At 37.2% G+C, this 14,602-nt stretch overlaps 1 long non-coding RNA gene across 1 annotated transcript; it reads right to left on the reverse strand.

Moving 5' to 3' along the window:
- Positions 1–5,332: 5,332 nt before the first annotated feature.
- On the reverse strand, positions 5,333–8,602 carry LOC127969575 (uncharacterized). The gene is made up of 3 exons (XR_008156325.1): positions 7,883–8,602; positions 6,577–6,631; positions 5,333–5,649 (listed from the first exon to the last, which is right to left on the reverse strand). It is a non-coding gene; the product is annotated as an uncharacterized LOC127969575 (long non-coding RNA).
- Positions 8,603–14,602: the final 6,000 nt, after the last annotated feature.

Genomic DNA, 14,602 nt, shown 5'->3' on the forward strand with positions numbered 1-14,602 from the left:
TATTCAAGGCTTTCTTTTGAATATTCTTTGCACATTAGAATATTTACTCTCATTAATAACAAAGGTTACATATACAGTCAAACCAAAAATTAATCAGACACCAGATTCATTTATTTATTTATTTATTACTAGTGCGGGTGGACACTATAGTTCCTTCATGTAAGTGAGGATAGAAAAATAAAGTAAACTGTGACATATTATACCCCAAAATTCTTCAAACTGTGGCCTACCAGTAAAATTGATTTGGGATCAAAAATTATTCAGACACTTTGACTGTGACTCTCTATATCTGAACAAAGTTTCAACTTCAAAAAAGTAAAAATCTTACTGAACAATTAGTATTTATTCATTTATATATATATAAAAAAATACATTTGAAAACTGAAGAAAGTTAAATGAGAGGTTAAGATTAAGATTAAGTATATAGTATTAAGTCAGCATCAGTAAGTGAGCATCCTGATGCTTAATGACCTTTGACCTCTCAGTAAGGTGGTGGCTTTTTCATGCCTGTCAGACAGCGTGTGTTCATAGAAAGCAGTCGGTAGGCAGCCACTGTGTCTCTGTGTCCTCTGGGCTAATCCGAGCAGCCCACCCACAGACCTCCACATATAGTCTATTCTCTCCTGTCATGTCTATCTGTCTCCTACTATGACTCCTTTATTCAGCTCTTTATTTCTCTGCTCCTGTGTTTCCCTTTTATATAATGATGAACACAATTTCAATTTGACTAAATATCCTCCAGTGAGAACTGAACATAATGGTCTGAAAAGCCAATGGGGTGATTCTTTACATGCAGTGTTGGGGGTAACGCATTTAAAGAAACGTGAGTTACGTAATCAGATTACTTTTTTCAAGGAACTAGTAAAATAACGCATCACTTTTGCATCCCATTTGCAAAAAAAAAAAAAAAAAAAAAAAAAAAAAAAGATTTAGTATTCTTCAAAATGAATTAAAACAATGAAATGCAAACTCAGAATATGACGCAAACCTTCAATAAATAAACATGTTAAATAACACAAATGTATCTAATCCCATTTGATTAACTTCTGTCTTTGCTGCTGACCTTTGATGATCCAGGTTAACCATAAGCAAAAATGACTTTAGATTGTGCACAACAGTTGTGCTTCATTGTTGTTGTTGTTTTATTCCTGAAGAGTGTTGAACCTATTTCTTCTGTATTCTACTGTACAGACGTGAATTTACTTTTCCATCAGCCTGAGGTTTATTCATTAAACTTTTTGGTGTGAAAGGGCTTTAACATTTGCTATAAATATAACTTAGGCCTACTATATTAAAAATAATTAATCCCTGCTCATATTTAAAAAGTAACGCAAAAGTAATGAAACGCATTACTTTCCACAAAAAGTAACTAAGTAATGCTTAGTAAATAACTTTTTTAGGGAGTAACACAATATTGTAATGCTTTACTTTTTTAAAAGTAACTTTCCCCAACACTGTTTACATGATATTAGAGGCTATTATCTGTCCCCTAGAAAAATACTTCAATCCTTCCTAGTTTTAAATGATAAATCACAATAGCTGTGAATGTTTGTCATTTTGTCCATTTAAAAACTGACTGAATTTCTCTATTTTGGGTTAATCCTTTACTCAGATCTACACAGAATTAGAAAATAACTTAAATTGTATATTTTATTATTATTACTAATGTTTTAAATTTGTCTAAAATGTATATTTTGTTTACTCAATATTGCTGTCATCACTGTCACACTGTATTTCCAGAACTCTTGGTTATGAAGAAAGTCATGGGTAAGCACATCTTTACAGAACAGCAGAGTAACAGTTAAAAGAACATGACTGGTCACACATTATGCCAAAATCCATTTGAGGGTTGATCAAAAATCTTTACTAGTGGATATGTAATGTTTTAAAATAGATGAAACAGTTAAGCTGTGAGAAATGATCTTTTAATTAATTCTCAAAATATATAAAGAAGAGCCAAGAAAATCAGATCTACCAAGAATAAAGGTCAAGTTTGGCATAGATGTACTACTCCAATGACATTTGACCTCTCATTTTCCCCACTCTGTTTGCTGAGTTTGAGGGAGAAGATGCTAGAGCTGTTTATCTCACTCTAACCTGTCCAATCTTTCCAGGTCTGTTTGCTCACGCTGACACACAACACTGCCGCTAATGGCTAATGACCGAATGATAAACGGATGCGTGCAAGCTCACACACATAAACACAAAAATATGTCAGGAAGACTAACGTGAAAAGCCACAGTGCAAACACACACAAGCACGGCCTCTGTTTATCATCTATTGTCCAAGGGGCTTCTGTTTTTTTCACAGAAGCATGAGAAAGAAGACGGATATGTTTACATATGCGGCGACAGCTTTAAACACATTGTTTAAAATAGCATCTGTGGGATAATCTTCCAAAAGTCACTAGAGATAGCATAAAGGAAATATCAAGCATCAGATGCGGATCCTTCCTTCTTTTATACAAAGCTAGTTTTGGAAACATTCTAACATAAGCTCATTGAAAACTTCACAAACTCATACATATACATGAAATTCACTGCAGTTTCAAACTAAAATGAATTGAACTGTATAGTGGCATTGAAATAGTGGCAATTGCTGGGCAGATTAATGATTTATAAATGTATAATTATTTTCATGCACTTTCTTGAAAAATACGATGACCACTGCATGATTTGTAAACTTTCTAAATATTTTGATGTTTGCATCACATAATAAGCTCCATACGGTACAAATGGTTTTTCTTTTGTAGTAAACTTGCTTAGTTGCTCACCTGGTTCAGCACTGTACAGCATTCTGCTAAAATGGCATAACTTTTATTCCATGTTTGCTTTTGTTAAAGATAATAGTTTAGGGTCACGATTAGTGTATTTTCAAATGCAGTCGCTTTAACCACCAATAAGCATTAAGCAATAACCAATAAGCAGGATATTTAGCCTTTAAATTTTCATTTATGGGTGCACTAAAGGAACATCAACCATTACAACACAATACACAATGAGTAACGGTGGCAGATATTAATGAAGTGGAAATGGGTTTTTAAACATCCTCTGCCTAAGCACACATCAAAATGCATGCATTTTAAACTATGAAGACAACGTTCAACTTTAAACAAAGATTACAAACATTGGTAGTCATACAAACAAGAATAGCAATTAGCGTTGAACTAGCCGATGCACAGCTGTGTGTGGAATGAAACAGTGGGGTTCTCCATGGGAAAATGAGCGCAAATCCTAATTTAGTCAGGACGGGTATTTGAAACTCCGTAGTCTCTTCATCTCACTTATCAAGCCATCGGATATAGCTGATGTTATTTTTCTCCTCTTTTTCATGAAACATGAATAGAGCCTCTGTCATTCAAGGAGGCAGAAAGAGATGGAATGCGTACGTGTGTGTTTATGCGGGGTGTGCGTCTAACGTCCGTTTGTGAGAGCGTGTTTGGGGAGAGTCTGTCAGTCTGGGTGCTAGAAGGGGTCTGGGATGTCTCCTTCCTGCTGACTTCCTTATCGCCATGGAGATCCTGAATCTATGTGTCTCTGGTGTCCGACCACTGCTCCCAAGGCACACACAAACATTCAATCTCACACAAACACACACAGACACACACGCACTCCTCAGAGACTCGGGACGGGATGCAGGAAGCTGTCCTCCACCTCGCTTGAAGGCAGGCCCCTGGTAAAAGAGCTTCCAGAGGGTGTATGTGTGTTAAAGTTCTTTGGTGGGGCCCCAGAAGCGAGCTGATCGTTTGTTTTCAGAGCCATTACTATGACAGACTGTTTACTGAGAGGGGCAGATTACAGTTGCACTCTGCACTGCTGTTAGTCCCCCAGTATAAACAGCCACACCAGCACGACTTACCATTATTAATGAAGAGCACCTCCACTTGTTCTACTTATTTACTCCATTTATTTACCATACTCATGATTCATCATACTCTTGAATTGTTTGCATCTTTAAAGGGGGGGTGAAATGCTCGTTTTCACTCAATATCCTGTTAATCTTGAGTACCTATAGAGTAGTACTGCATCCTTCATAACTCCAAAAAGTCTTTAGTTTTATTATATTCATAAGAGAAAGATAGTCTGTACCGATTTTTCCCGGAAAAACACGACCGACTGGAGGCGTGACGTGTGGGCGGAGCTAAAGAATCACGAGCGCGAATAGGCTTTTGCGTTGAGAGCGTTTGGAAGCTGTGACACCGTGAGGAAAAAACCAACCAAAACAAACCATGGCTAACAGTCAGATTCAACGTATATTTATGATCCAGAATCAGATCCCGAGGCTGAAACTGAACGAGAGCAGCAGCAGCAACAACTCGCTCCGAGCGGGGCTAGAACCCGGGTCTCCGGCATAAGAGGCGGACGCACTAACAAGGAGGCAGAGATATTTGAAGTAGTTTTACTCACCACATGCGGTTCCAACACACGATCGTGGCCCTTTTTCGTTGGGATTGCATCATCCTTAAGAAATAAACAATACGCAAATCCGTCGTCAAACTGGGCCTTGTTTGTAAAACAAGCATCTTCGAAATGCAGGGAACAAACACAAACACTTGCACAACTCCGTTGATGCTCTGTGAAAATAATCTCCATCCACTGGTCCCTTAATGCTGTTTTTTTTGGTAATCTGTGCAGGGTTGTCTTGACCTGGCAACCAAAAATACACTTCTTTTGTGACATTTCGCGACGCTCTCACTCTGATCACTGAATGCCTCTGCTCTCAGTGATCTGCTATACGGGAGCGCGCGCTCTTCCGGCAGAAGTGCCCTCAGGACCCATATAAGGAAATTCCGCTCCATCTAACGTCACACAGAGCCATATTCGAAAAAAAACTTTCCGAAACTTGTGACAAACCGGAAGGAGAATTTTTGGAACAGAAATACTCCTTCAAACGTACAACTTAATTTTTGAAACTTTGTCCATGTTTAGCATGGGAATCCAACTCTTTAACAGTGTAAAAAACTCAGTATGCATGAAATAGCATTTCACCCCCCCTTTAAAGGCCACATGAAATGGCTTGATGAGCACAGTTGTTTGTCCTGTGCTGGCGTATTTCCTTCTGAATCAGGAATCTAATATGCTGATTTGTTACTAAGGAAAGATTGATTCTTACCATTATTATCAATGATATCAAAGATTATTCAGTCTATATATATATATACAGCACAGACCAAAAGTTTGGACACACCTTCTCATTCAAAGAGTTTTCTTTATTTTCATGACTATGAAAATTGTAGAGTCACACTGAAGGCATCAAAACTACGAATTAACACATGTGGAATTAAACATGGAATTATATACATAACATAAAAATGGGGGAAACAACTGAAAATATGTCATATTGTAGGTTCTTCAAAGTAGCCACCTTTTGCTTTGATTACTGCTTTGCACACTGTTGGCATTCTCTTGATGAGCTTCAAGAGGTAGTCACCTGAAATGGTCTTCCAACAGTCTTGAAGGAGTTCCCAGAGAGATGCTTAGCACTGGTTGGCCCTTTTGCCTTCAGTCTGCGGTCCAGCTCACCCCTAAACCATCTCGATTGGGTTCAGGTCCGGTGACCGTGGAGGCCAGGTCTTCTGGCGCGGCACCCCATCACTCTCCTTCTTGGTCAAATAGCCCTTGATGCCTTCAGTGTGACTCTATAATTTTCCTAGTCATGAAAATAAAGAAAACTCTTTGAATGAGAAGGTGTGTCCAAACTTTTGGTCTGTACTGTACTGTGTATATATATATATAGATACAGGTACAAGATACAGGTTTTTCTTTAACTAGGGATATACAGTATTTGCCCATGTGGACTGAAGTAATCTGACATTTCACTTTTTATATATATATATATATATATATATATATATATATATATATATATATATATATATAAACTTTTGGAAAATGAAAAAATAAAAAATAATGGTCAATTTATTAAAACAAAAAATTGCTTTCTTAAGCAATCTCCTCGTCTTTCAAAGGCTAGATTTATAGCTGAAATTTTATATAAGTGAAATTAATAAAAAATGTCACACATAATGTCTCATATATTTCCACTAACACTGTTGTCTATTTGGTAAACAAAGTAGTATCTGGTTGTGGTGTAAATAACAAGGGCGTGTCTTTCTTAATTTATAAATATTTAAATGAAGTTTGGGGCAAGAGAAAAACAGTAAAATGTGTAAATAAATATCATTACAGAAGTACCCAAAATTAATTGAATTAATTTAATGTAACCTTCATATAATAGAAAAAAGATTGAAAAAAAAGATGTGTTATTATTGCTGCTGTGTCATATGTCAGAGAACTGCCCAGAAGCCTATAGCTTAGAAAAGAAAAGAAAAATGTTAGTTTTAATAAAAATCTTCTACTGGGACATAAAGTGTCAAAAGTTAAAGAAACACCCATATACAGGTGTGTGTTTTAAGGCACGCTGCAGTGGTGTATTGATTGATTATGATTATGATCAGACTCTGATTCATGGGGAAAAAGACGTATGGCATCATACTATTTGGATACAGACAGGAGAAAGAGGGAGAGGACACGGGAGAAAGTTCTGGAAAGCCAGTATGGAAGTTTGGTGCCAGACCGGATAGCGTTCCGGATGCCGCTCCACCTGGGAAAGTGACTGAAGTGGAGCAACCCTGGAAAAATAAGGGGGGTAAATTAGGACGATAATTAAAACAGAGTGCTGACAGAAGGAGAGAAGTTCAGCCAAGAGTCTGGCACAACAAACACGCAGTGCCCTGAGACGTCGGTCCAGCCATGCCTACAGACTGGAAGATTTCAGGACACGTCACAAAACCACAAACTGTATAGGAACAAATAAAATGCATGACTTTTCTGATGTCAGTTAAGACCTCCAGACATTTGTTTATGGAAAAGGCATTTCCTTAAACAGGAATTGCAAGACCATGCAGCAATTGTGTGTTTGAATTTTAATTTTTGAGAGCATGTACACATCTCAAGACATTTACACAGGTTCTATTTGCCTAGTCATTTGGATTTTAATATCAAACGCAGGCCTGGGGAAGTTTACCCTGCATCAAGTGTAACAGGAAATGCAGACACCACAGCATATTATTTTGAGAACGTCATCCTGACAGCAACCCTAGCAGCAAAGATGCATATGCATAAAGTGTTTTCAGCAAACAGAGCAGTTCTTTGTTTAGATGGCACACACTGCTCAGCTCTCCAGTCTCCATGCGTGTCTCCGAGGCCCTCAGTTTCTTTTCAGGCTTTCGTTGTAGAGCAGACACTCCTCAAACACACCGGCCCACAAGCATACACAAACAATAAATAGTGGCGCCTGTCTTCATCTTCATTTATTCCCTAACCAAAAAACACACACACACAGTCACGCACATGCGCCTGTACAAACACAAAAACACCCTTTCTCTGAGAAACGCAAATGGTAAAAAAATCTGTGAGTGTTATTCATCACTGAGGAGTCCCTGTCTCAGACAAATGGATAGAGACGCCATTCATCTCTTTGATTTACTGTGTGAAAAGCACACTTCATTTACACTGTGTCCACAGATTGGTCAGTTACACGCGCCCTAGAATCACTTTCTTACATGGGTTAGCTGGTGTCTTCACAAGTTCACTGACACATTACCTACACATCGTGCTTGAGAGGAAGTAAGTCTTACTGTTTAGTGACCCATTGGACCCAACGGGCACAGGGTCTTTCTAAACAGAGCCCTCATTGACACAAAGTGATAAAATCAGGCAGAAAAAAACACTGAACGCTGAATAACATAGTGTATTAATGTTAGTTTGATCAGGAAACAGCCTGCCGGAAACCTCTGGGATGTTTTTACAGAAAAAAATTACTCCACAGCCATCAATCCACACTGCACTGAGCAAATTATTATTCATTTTTTAGACGTTACCTGTAAGTAGGAGTCCAGCAAATGGTCCTGGATTTAAAGCATGTGAGACTATTGAGAATGAGAAGTTGTCGTCATAGCACAAAGCCCCTCCCTCGATATCACAGTCTCCGCCATGTTGGCAGGATACCGGCGGCGAAACAGGAATGTTTACATGCGTTTTTAACTCGGTAGTAGAGGAGGTTCTCGCAATTCTGCACTGTTTTACCATGCCTGGAAGTTACTGCTGCATTAATAACTGCTCCAGTACCTCTCACGATACATATGGAAAACATAGGAACAATGGAATACAGTTTTTTTAGGTTACACCAAGCGCAAAACAGCGGTATTTGGAGAAGCTCTCAAGCATACAAAAATATCGACCCATGCGAGCTCCCTGCAGCAGTACAGAGACCCGGACCATTTACCTCATGCACACATATGGACCGCTGTTTTGCAACTAGTGTGAGCTTGTTCCTGTAAGGTCCCCTTTCTTTCGCCTTATGTTTTTGCATTGCTTTACTTTCTTCATTTTCTTTCTCATATTCGTAGATCCGTCTCGATCTGTTCCGCCGACAAAATAAATGTGCAATAATTAAAGATCTCTGAAATGTTTAGTCGCGCCTCTGTGAAGTTCTGAAGGCATTGCCCCTGGCAACCGATAGCGTATCCTGCCATCAGGGCCGACCGGCTCAGACCCCTCCCAATTCAACCCAAATCGGCACGTGACTCCTCACTCTCAATAGAATTGAATGGAATACATGAATGTCAGTTAGTTCCTGCTTGAACGTTTTTGGTTTATGTCATGAACTGAATTTTTTTTTTTTTTTAATTCCAAAACTTGCTAAGCTGTCTTGTAAGGAAACTCACAAATGACTGAATTGGAACTCAACATAGGCAGATGCTTCCTGTTTCAAGAGATATGTGAGATGCAAGCATGTTGCTAAGCTAACATACGAAATTGCGTAATTTATAAAATAACCTTCTAAAGTTTGGGACAAACTTTTATTTTCTAAAGAAATTTATTTAAAAAGATTTCAATTTCAATAAATGCTTTTTTATAAAAATTTTATTCATTAAAGCTGCAGCCCGTAACTTTTGACGCTCTAGCGGTTCATAAACAGAACTGTGTGCGTCTTGCGGAAGAACATTGTAGACTACTTCTCTCTGTTTATGTCGATGACAAATCGCACAGGTACTGGGCTACCCCGCAGCGGTACCTACCCGAACCAGTCTAAAATAGTCCGGATATAAACATTTATTATAGGTTTACCTTAGTGATTCAGGACAAGTCAAAAACACGGTTTGGAAAATGGATTCATGGTGTACACAATAAAGTTACGGACTGCAACTTTACAGGTTCCTGAAAAAACCATGTATCACGCTTTCCCCAAAAATATTAAGCAACACAGCTGTTTTCAACTTTGATAATAATAAAAAATTATTTTTGAGCACCAAATCACACGTAATGCTGGAGTTATGCTGCCATCGCAAGGAAAATGTATTAATATATAAGAAAGTTCTTTTAAATGTGAAAATTTTATATCACAATATTTCAGTTTTTACTGTATTTTTGATCCAATGAAGGCAGCTTCGATTAGCACAAGATACATTTACAAAAACAAAAATAAATGAAAAAATAAAAAAACCTACTGTTCCCAAACTAAGAGCTGTACTTGTTATCTGACTAGCCTCCAGGAAACAAATCAAACCATCCCAAACCACATTTATCATCACAAACGTTCTGGTGTGCAGTACATATCATCACTGCAGTGTCATCAGAGCTACAAACTTTCAAGATAAGCTTAAAAACACATAAGTCATAATTCTGTCAAGGAGTAAAAAAAGACTGTACTGTCTGAATGGAAGTCAATAGAGGAGATCCATTGGAAAGCTGAATAAACTACTTTTATGTGGAAAAAGTTAGGCACAATAAATTGAATGACTGTCTGGTTATCTTCAACATGTCTGCCATGACATATTCATTGTAAAGCATTGTAAATTATAAAGGGAAATATTTTTGGTAGTTTACCCCAAATATAGCTCACTTACAATGAATATGTCATGGCAGACATGTTGAAGATAACCATATATATATCTAAGTCACAGTCTATTTTGCAACACTGGATCAGCAAACGTGACTGACCATCATAAAAAAAATTAATAAGCCAACATTTCCTCGAATGCATGACATCTTTAGTTTATCCAATAAATGCCCAGTGTTTTGCCCTCTATGTGGAAGTACTGTAGCGGTCAACAAAATAAATAAGGCATCATTATGTGTTTATCTGAAAAAGGCATGGATATAATTATATCTATAAATATCTAAAGCACAGAAACTGCCATTTACTTAGACAATTCCAGCACAGCCCAAAAGTTTTGAAGACCAACCTTTACCCCAGCCATTTTGTTCTGCCGATGAGCATGGTAACAGGAAGGGCAGATGGGGCACAGAGGATAAGAGAGTGCAAGAGTGAGTGGGAAGAGCAATGGAAGAGGGGAATAAAGAAAGAGGAATAGGGGGGTTTGGGGCCGGTAATGAGTTTTAGGAGCGGCAGGATGGAAACAGGATGAGAGTCTCCAAGAGACTCGTTTAATTCAGAACAGAGGGAGTTTTATACCCGCTTCTGAGGAAGACCTTTTTTGTTTTTCCACTTCCTCTCTCTCATTCGGGTTTGAGGGAATGAGAAGGTGGGCAGAGAGGATTTGGCTCATTGTTCTGTTCAGCTGTATTTAGGGATATTTCATTCCAAATGCATTTCACAGAGTGGTTACAGCATGTAATGAGCGCGTCACATGTTTAATCATAAATAATGTTCTAAAAGGTTATTTTTGTGTTCTTGATATATATTAGCTGTAGTAGTTTATCCACTTTAAAGGGATAGTTCATCCAAAAATGAAAATACTGCCATCTGCCATTTACTTGATCTCATGTCGTTCCGAACTTGTAACTGATCTTTCTTCTGTGGAATATAAAAGATAATTTGATAATTATTACTTATTATTATTGATTTAATAAAATTTTGCTCACCAAAACTGTTTTGTTTATCAAAATTGTAAAAAAAAATATCTTCTTTTGTGCTGTAGAAGAAATAAATCCATACAGGTTGGATCTACACGAGGGTGAGTAAATGATGACAGAATTTTCATTTTTCGGTAAACTATCCCTTTAAATCAAACTTAAATGAGAGATGGCAAAGATTTAAGAAAACCACACATACAAGACGCACACACAAAGTTTAGTCAGGAGTGACTCTCGCAGCAGGAAGTTGACTTATTAGATCTACTTTTTTAAGAAGCCAGGGGTGAAAATAGATTAAAGCCCACCCTGCCGAGTGAGACAGAGACGGAGTGTGTGAGTGTGCGAAAGAGATGAAAAGTTCTTCAAAGCTGGATCATAAAGTATCTGATTCCAGTGCTCCAGATAACACATCTAACAAAATACACACATTCTTGTGTTTGAGGACACGGGTGTGAGGAGAGGAAATGATAATGAAAAACACACGGCTTGACGTGATGGCAGGTGACATGTTCATATACCTAAAACAGTTAGCTTTTTACAAAACCACCCGATAATAAATGTGATGACAAACTGAAACAGCTTTACAATCTGTGCTTCCCAGCAGGACCACCATCATGTCTCAAATTGAACTTATTTTGCCACTGGTAAGACGTTTTGTCTTGTTTTAAGTATAAATTCCATTCAAGATATACCATTTAAAAGTTTGCGGTTAGTAACATTTTTATTTATTTTTTCTAAAGGAGAGGGAATTGTGTTAAATTGATTATTGATCAAAAGTAACAGTAAAGATATATTGTTACAAAAGTGCAGTTCGTCTGAACTTTATTTTCATAAAAAGATTCTGACTGACAGTTTTCACAAAAAGTAGCACAACTAAACAGTACAACTGTTTTCAGAATTTAAAATAACAAGAAATCTTGTGCACCAAATGAGCGTAATAAAATGTTTTCTGAAGGATCATGTGACACTTAAGACTGGAGTAATGACTACTGAAAATCCAGCTTTGCCATTGCAGGAATCATAACAGCTTAAAAAGAACAGTTATTTTAAATTGTAATGACAATTACAATATTACCGTTTAGATATTTACTGTATTTTTGATTAAATAACAGCCTTGGTGAGTATAAGATGCTACTAACCCCAAACCTTTGAATGGTACTGTATTCTCTAAAAATCTCTAAAAATATGATTATATTGAAATCAATTATTCAATCAATTATTAAATTTCTTCTCAAAAAATGTTACTGTGCTTACTGAGCCAGTAAAAATGCCCATAAAATGTCCATAAAAACTATGTCATGGGACCTATACGTTTTAGCGGCAATGCCAAACACATTAACATATTATTTAATCTAAAAAATGAATTAACATAATTTAATTTAAACAAATTCCTTGACCAGAAGATCAACAGGATACAACAAATTCTTATAAGTACATTAGCATAAATGACTCCAGTACAGCTCAAGGAGGAAATGAACTGTGTAAGAGAAATGAAGAGGTGTAAAATGAGATGAATGACAGGCCAGACATGGGAAGTTGTTACTGATGCTGAAACACTAATACGGTTTTTGCTTCCTTTCTTTTTCTGTCCCCCTATCAAAGCAAAAAGAGTCTGTCTGGAGTGTTTATGCATCAGAGGCTGGCACCAGCGGAGATAAAAGAGATTTTATCCAAATAGCAGAGGACAAAACGGGCACAGGGACAGTGAATAGCTGTACACTGACTCACTTCACCTATTCGTTCATCCATCTATTGATCTTTTTCTCCGATTCTCTCTCATTTCTGTTAAGAACTGGTGCATATACCTTTCTCATACAAAGAACCTCCACAAATGGCCTGAAAAAGCCTCAGATTCTTAACTGATGTATTCAGGCAACAGAAGTTTGCCAACCGTAAAACAGGATGCAGATTTCCCAACACTCTCAACCATGTAGTTCATGAGCCTTGGCTCCAGGTGAAAGGACAACAGTCTACACTGTCCACATGCTCTGCAAACAGATAAAACTGTCCTGCCAGAGTAAACAGAAAGAAAGAGCATTTATAAAGAAATAAGCATTTTAAAAGGGTGTTCACAAAAATCTACGTTTGAAAGCTCTCTATCACTCTCAGATCGATCACTTCTTCTTTCATATTTCATATGTACCCCTCCGACCCATCCCCCAGTGGGACCCCATGTCCGTTATCGCTGTTCTTGGGGCAGAATTCAGTCTTTCTTCTCTTCAAAAGCTCCCGACTGTCCAATCGCTCTAGTTATCTTTTTCTTCCTCTTTCTTTTTCGCTCCCTCACTTCCCATGGTGGTCTGTGTGTTGGCAGACCGCGGGAGGCAGATGACTCTTCCCTCTCTTTGAAATGAGAGAGAGAGAAAGAGAGAGAGAGAGAGAGAGAGAGAAAGCGAGGTAGGAAAAGAGTGAGAGAGTCAACAGTGTAGACATCAAACACGGCAAAGTCACGACAAAGGACATTTAGGAAAGAACTTTTGATCTGTTCCACACTCCACCTCCCTCTGGCCTCTTTAAACCTGCCTATTAAAGGTGTAACTCGAACCAGGCTTGTTGGCACAGGAGGAGACATGTTTGGGCTAAGATTACTCCGCTCAGGTCAAAGGTCATCGAATGGGTCTTGTTAGGTACACATGGGACGGTAACAGAGTTTAACTTGTGAATTTATAAAAACATTTTGAAAAAGGCTAATTGATTTGTTTTTAAAGGGGTAGTTCACCCAAAAATGAGAATTTTGTCATCATTTACCTACTGTATGTTGACCTAAACTTACTTTCTAATGTGGAACAGAAACAAAAGAAGTTTAGCAGAATGTTTAAGCTGCTCTCTTCTATTCAATGGCAGTGAAAAGGTCTGCCTTTGTTTCGAATTTGTGTTATAATTTTTTTTTTGCTAATTGAAAAAAAGGCTGTAATAACATAAAATATAAATATTACTGCTAAATTAATACTTTAAGAAAAAAAACCTGAAATACGTTTAATGTGAAGTACTATGATTTAAAAGAATGTAAATTAACATTTAAAAAAATGTTAAATAGAAATCCTAAAAAACTAATAAAATTACCATTTAAAAAATAATAATAATTAATTAATGTTAATAAATACTATATTAGTATATAAATAATACTAAGTAACACTGACCCATACAATAGCTTTATGTGAAGAAAAAAAGACTAAAAGTAGTTGTTAGTTGCTAAATAAAGTTGCAAGTCATTTCTATTTGCTGCAGTTACATTACATGACTATTATACTGGCTTCAGTCACTTTGACACAGTTGGAGAGATGGAGGTAATCGGCAGGAGACGCGCTGCTCGCTTTCATTCTGCCACTGGAGAGAGGGAACAAAGGACAGAAGTCAGAGGTCAGAACTGCAGGCCTCAAAAGAGTACAAGACAAAACATACAAACATACACACACAAAACTACAAGCCTAGCACCAACATGCATAAACACACAAAAACGCCCACTCACATTGCACACATGCATTTTTTTATTAAGTATTAAAATCTGGTTTTAATTTGTTGTGCAACAGGACTTTCTGTACAAATACACTACTAGTCAAATCTTTGGAAGATTAACATTATTACATTTTTTTTAAAGAAGTCCATTAAACTCACCGAGGCTACATTTATTTGAGAAAATAAATACAGTAAAGTGTAATACTATGATTTGTATTTTTTTTATATATATAAATTTGAAATATTTTTTTTCTATTTTAATGTAT

The sequence above is a fragment of the Carassius gibelio genome, chromosome B12, assembly GCF_023724105.1.
Source record: "Carassius gibelio isolate Cgi1373 ecotype wild population from Czech Republic chromosome B12, carGib1.2-hapl.c, whole genome shotgun sequence".
Classification (NCBI taxonomy): Eukaryota; Metazoa; Chordata; class Actinopteri; order Cypriniformes; family Cyprinidae; genus Carassius; species Carassius gibelio.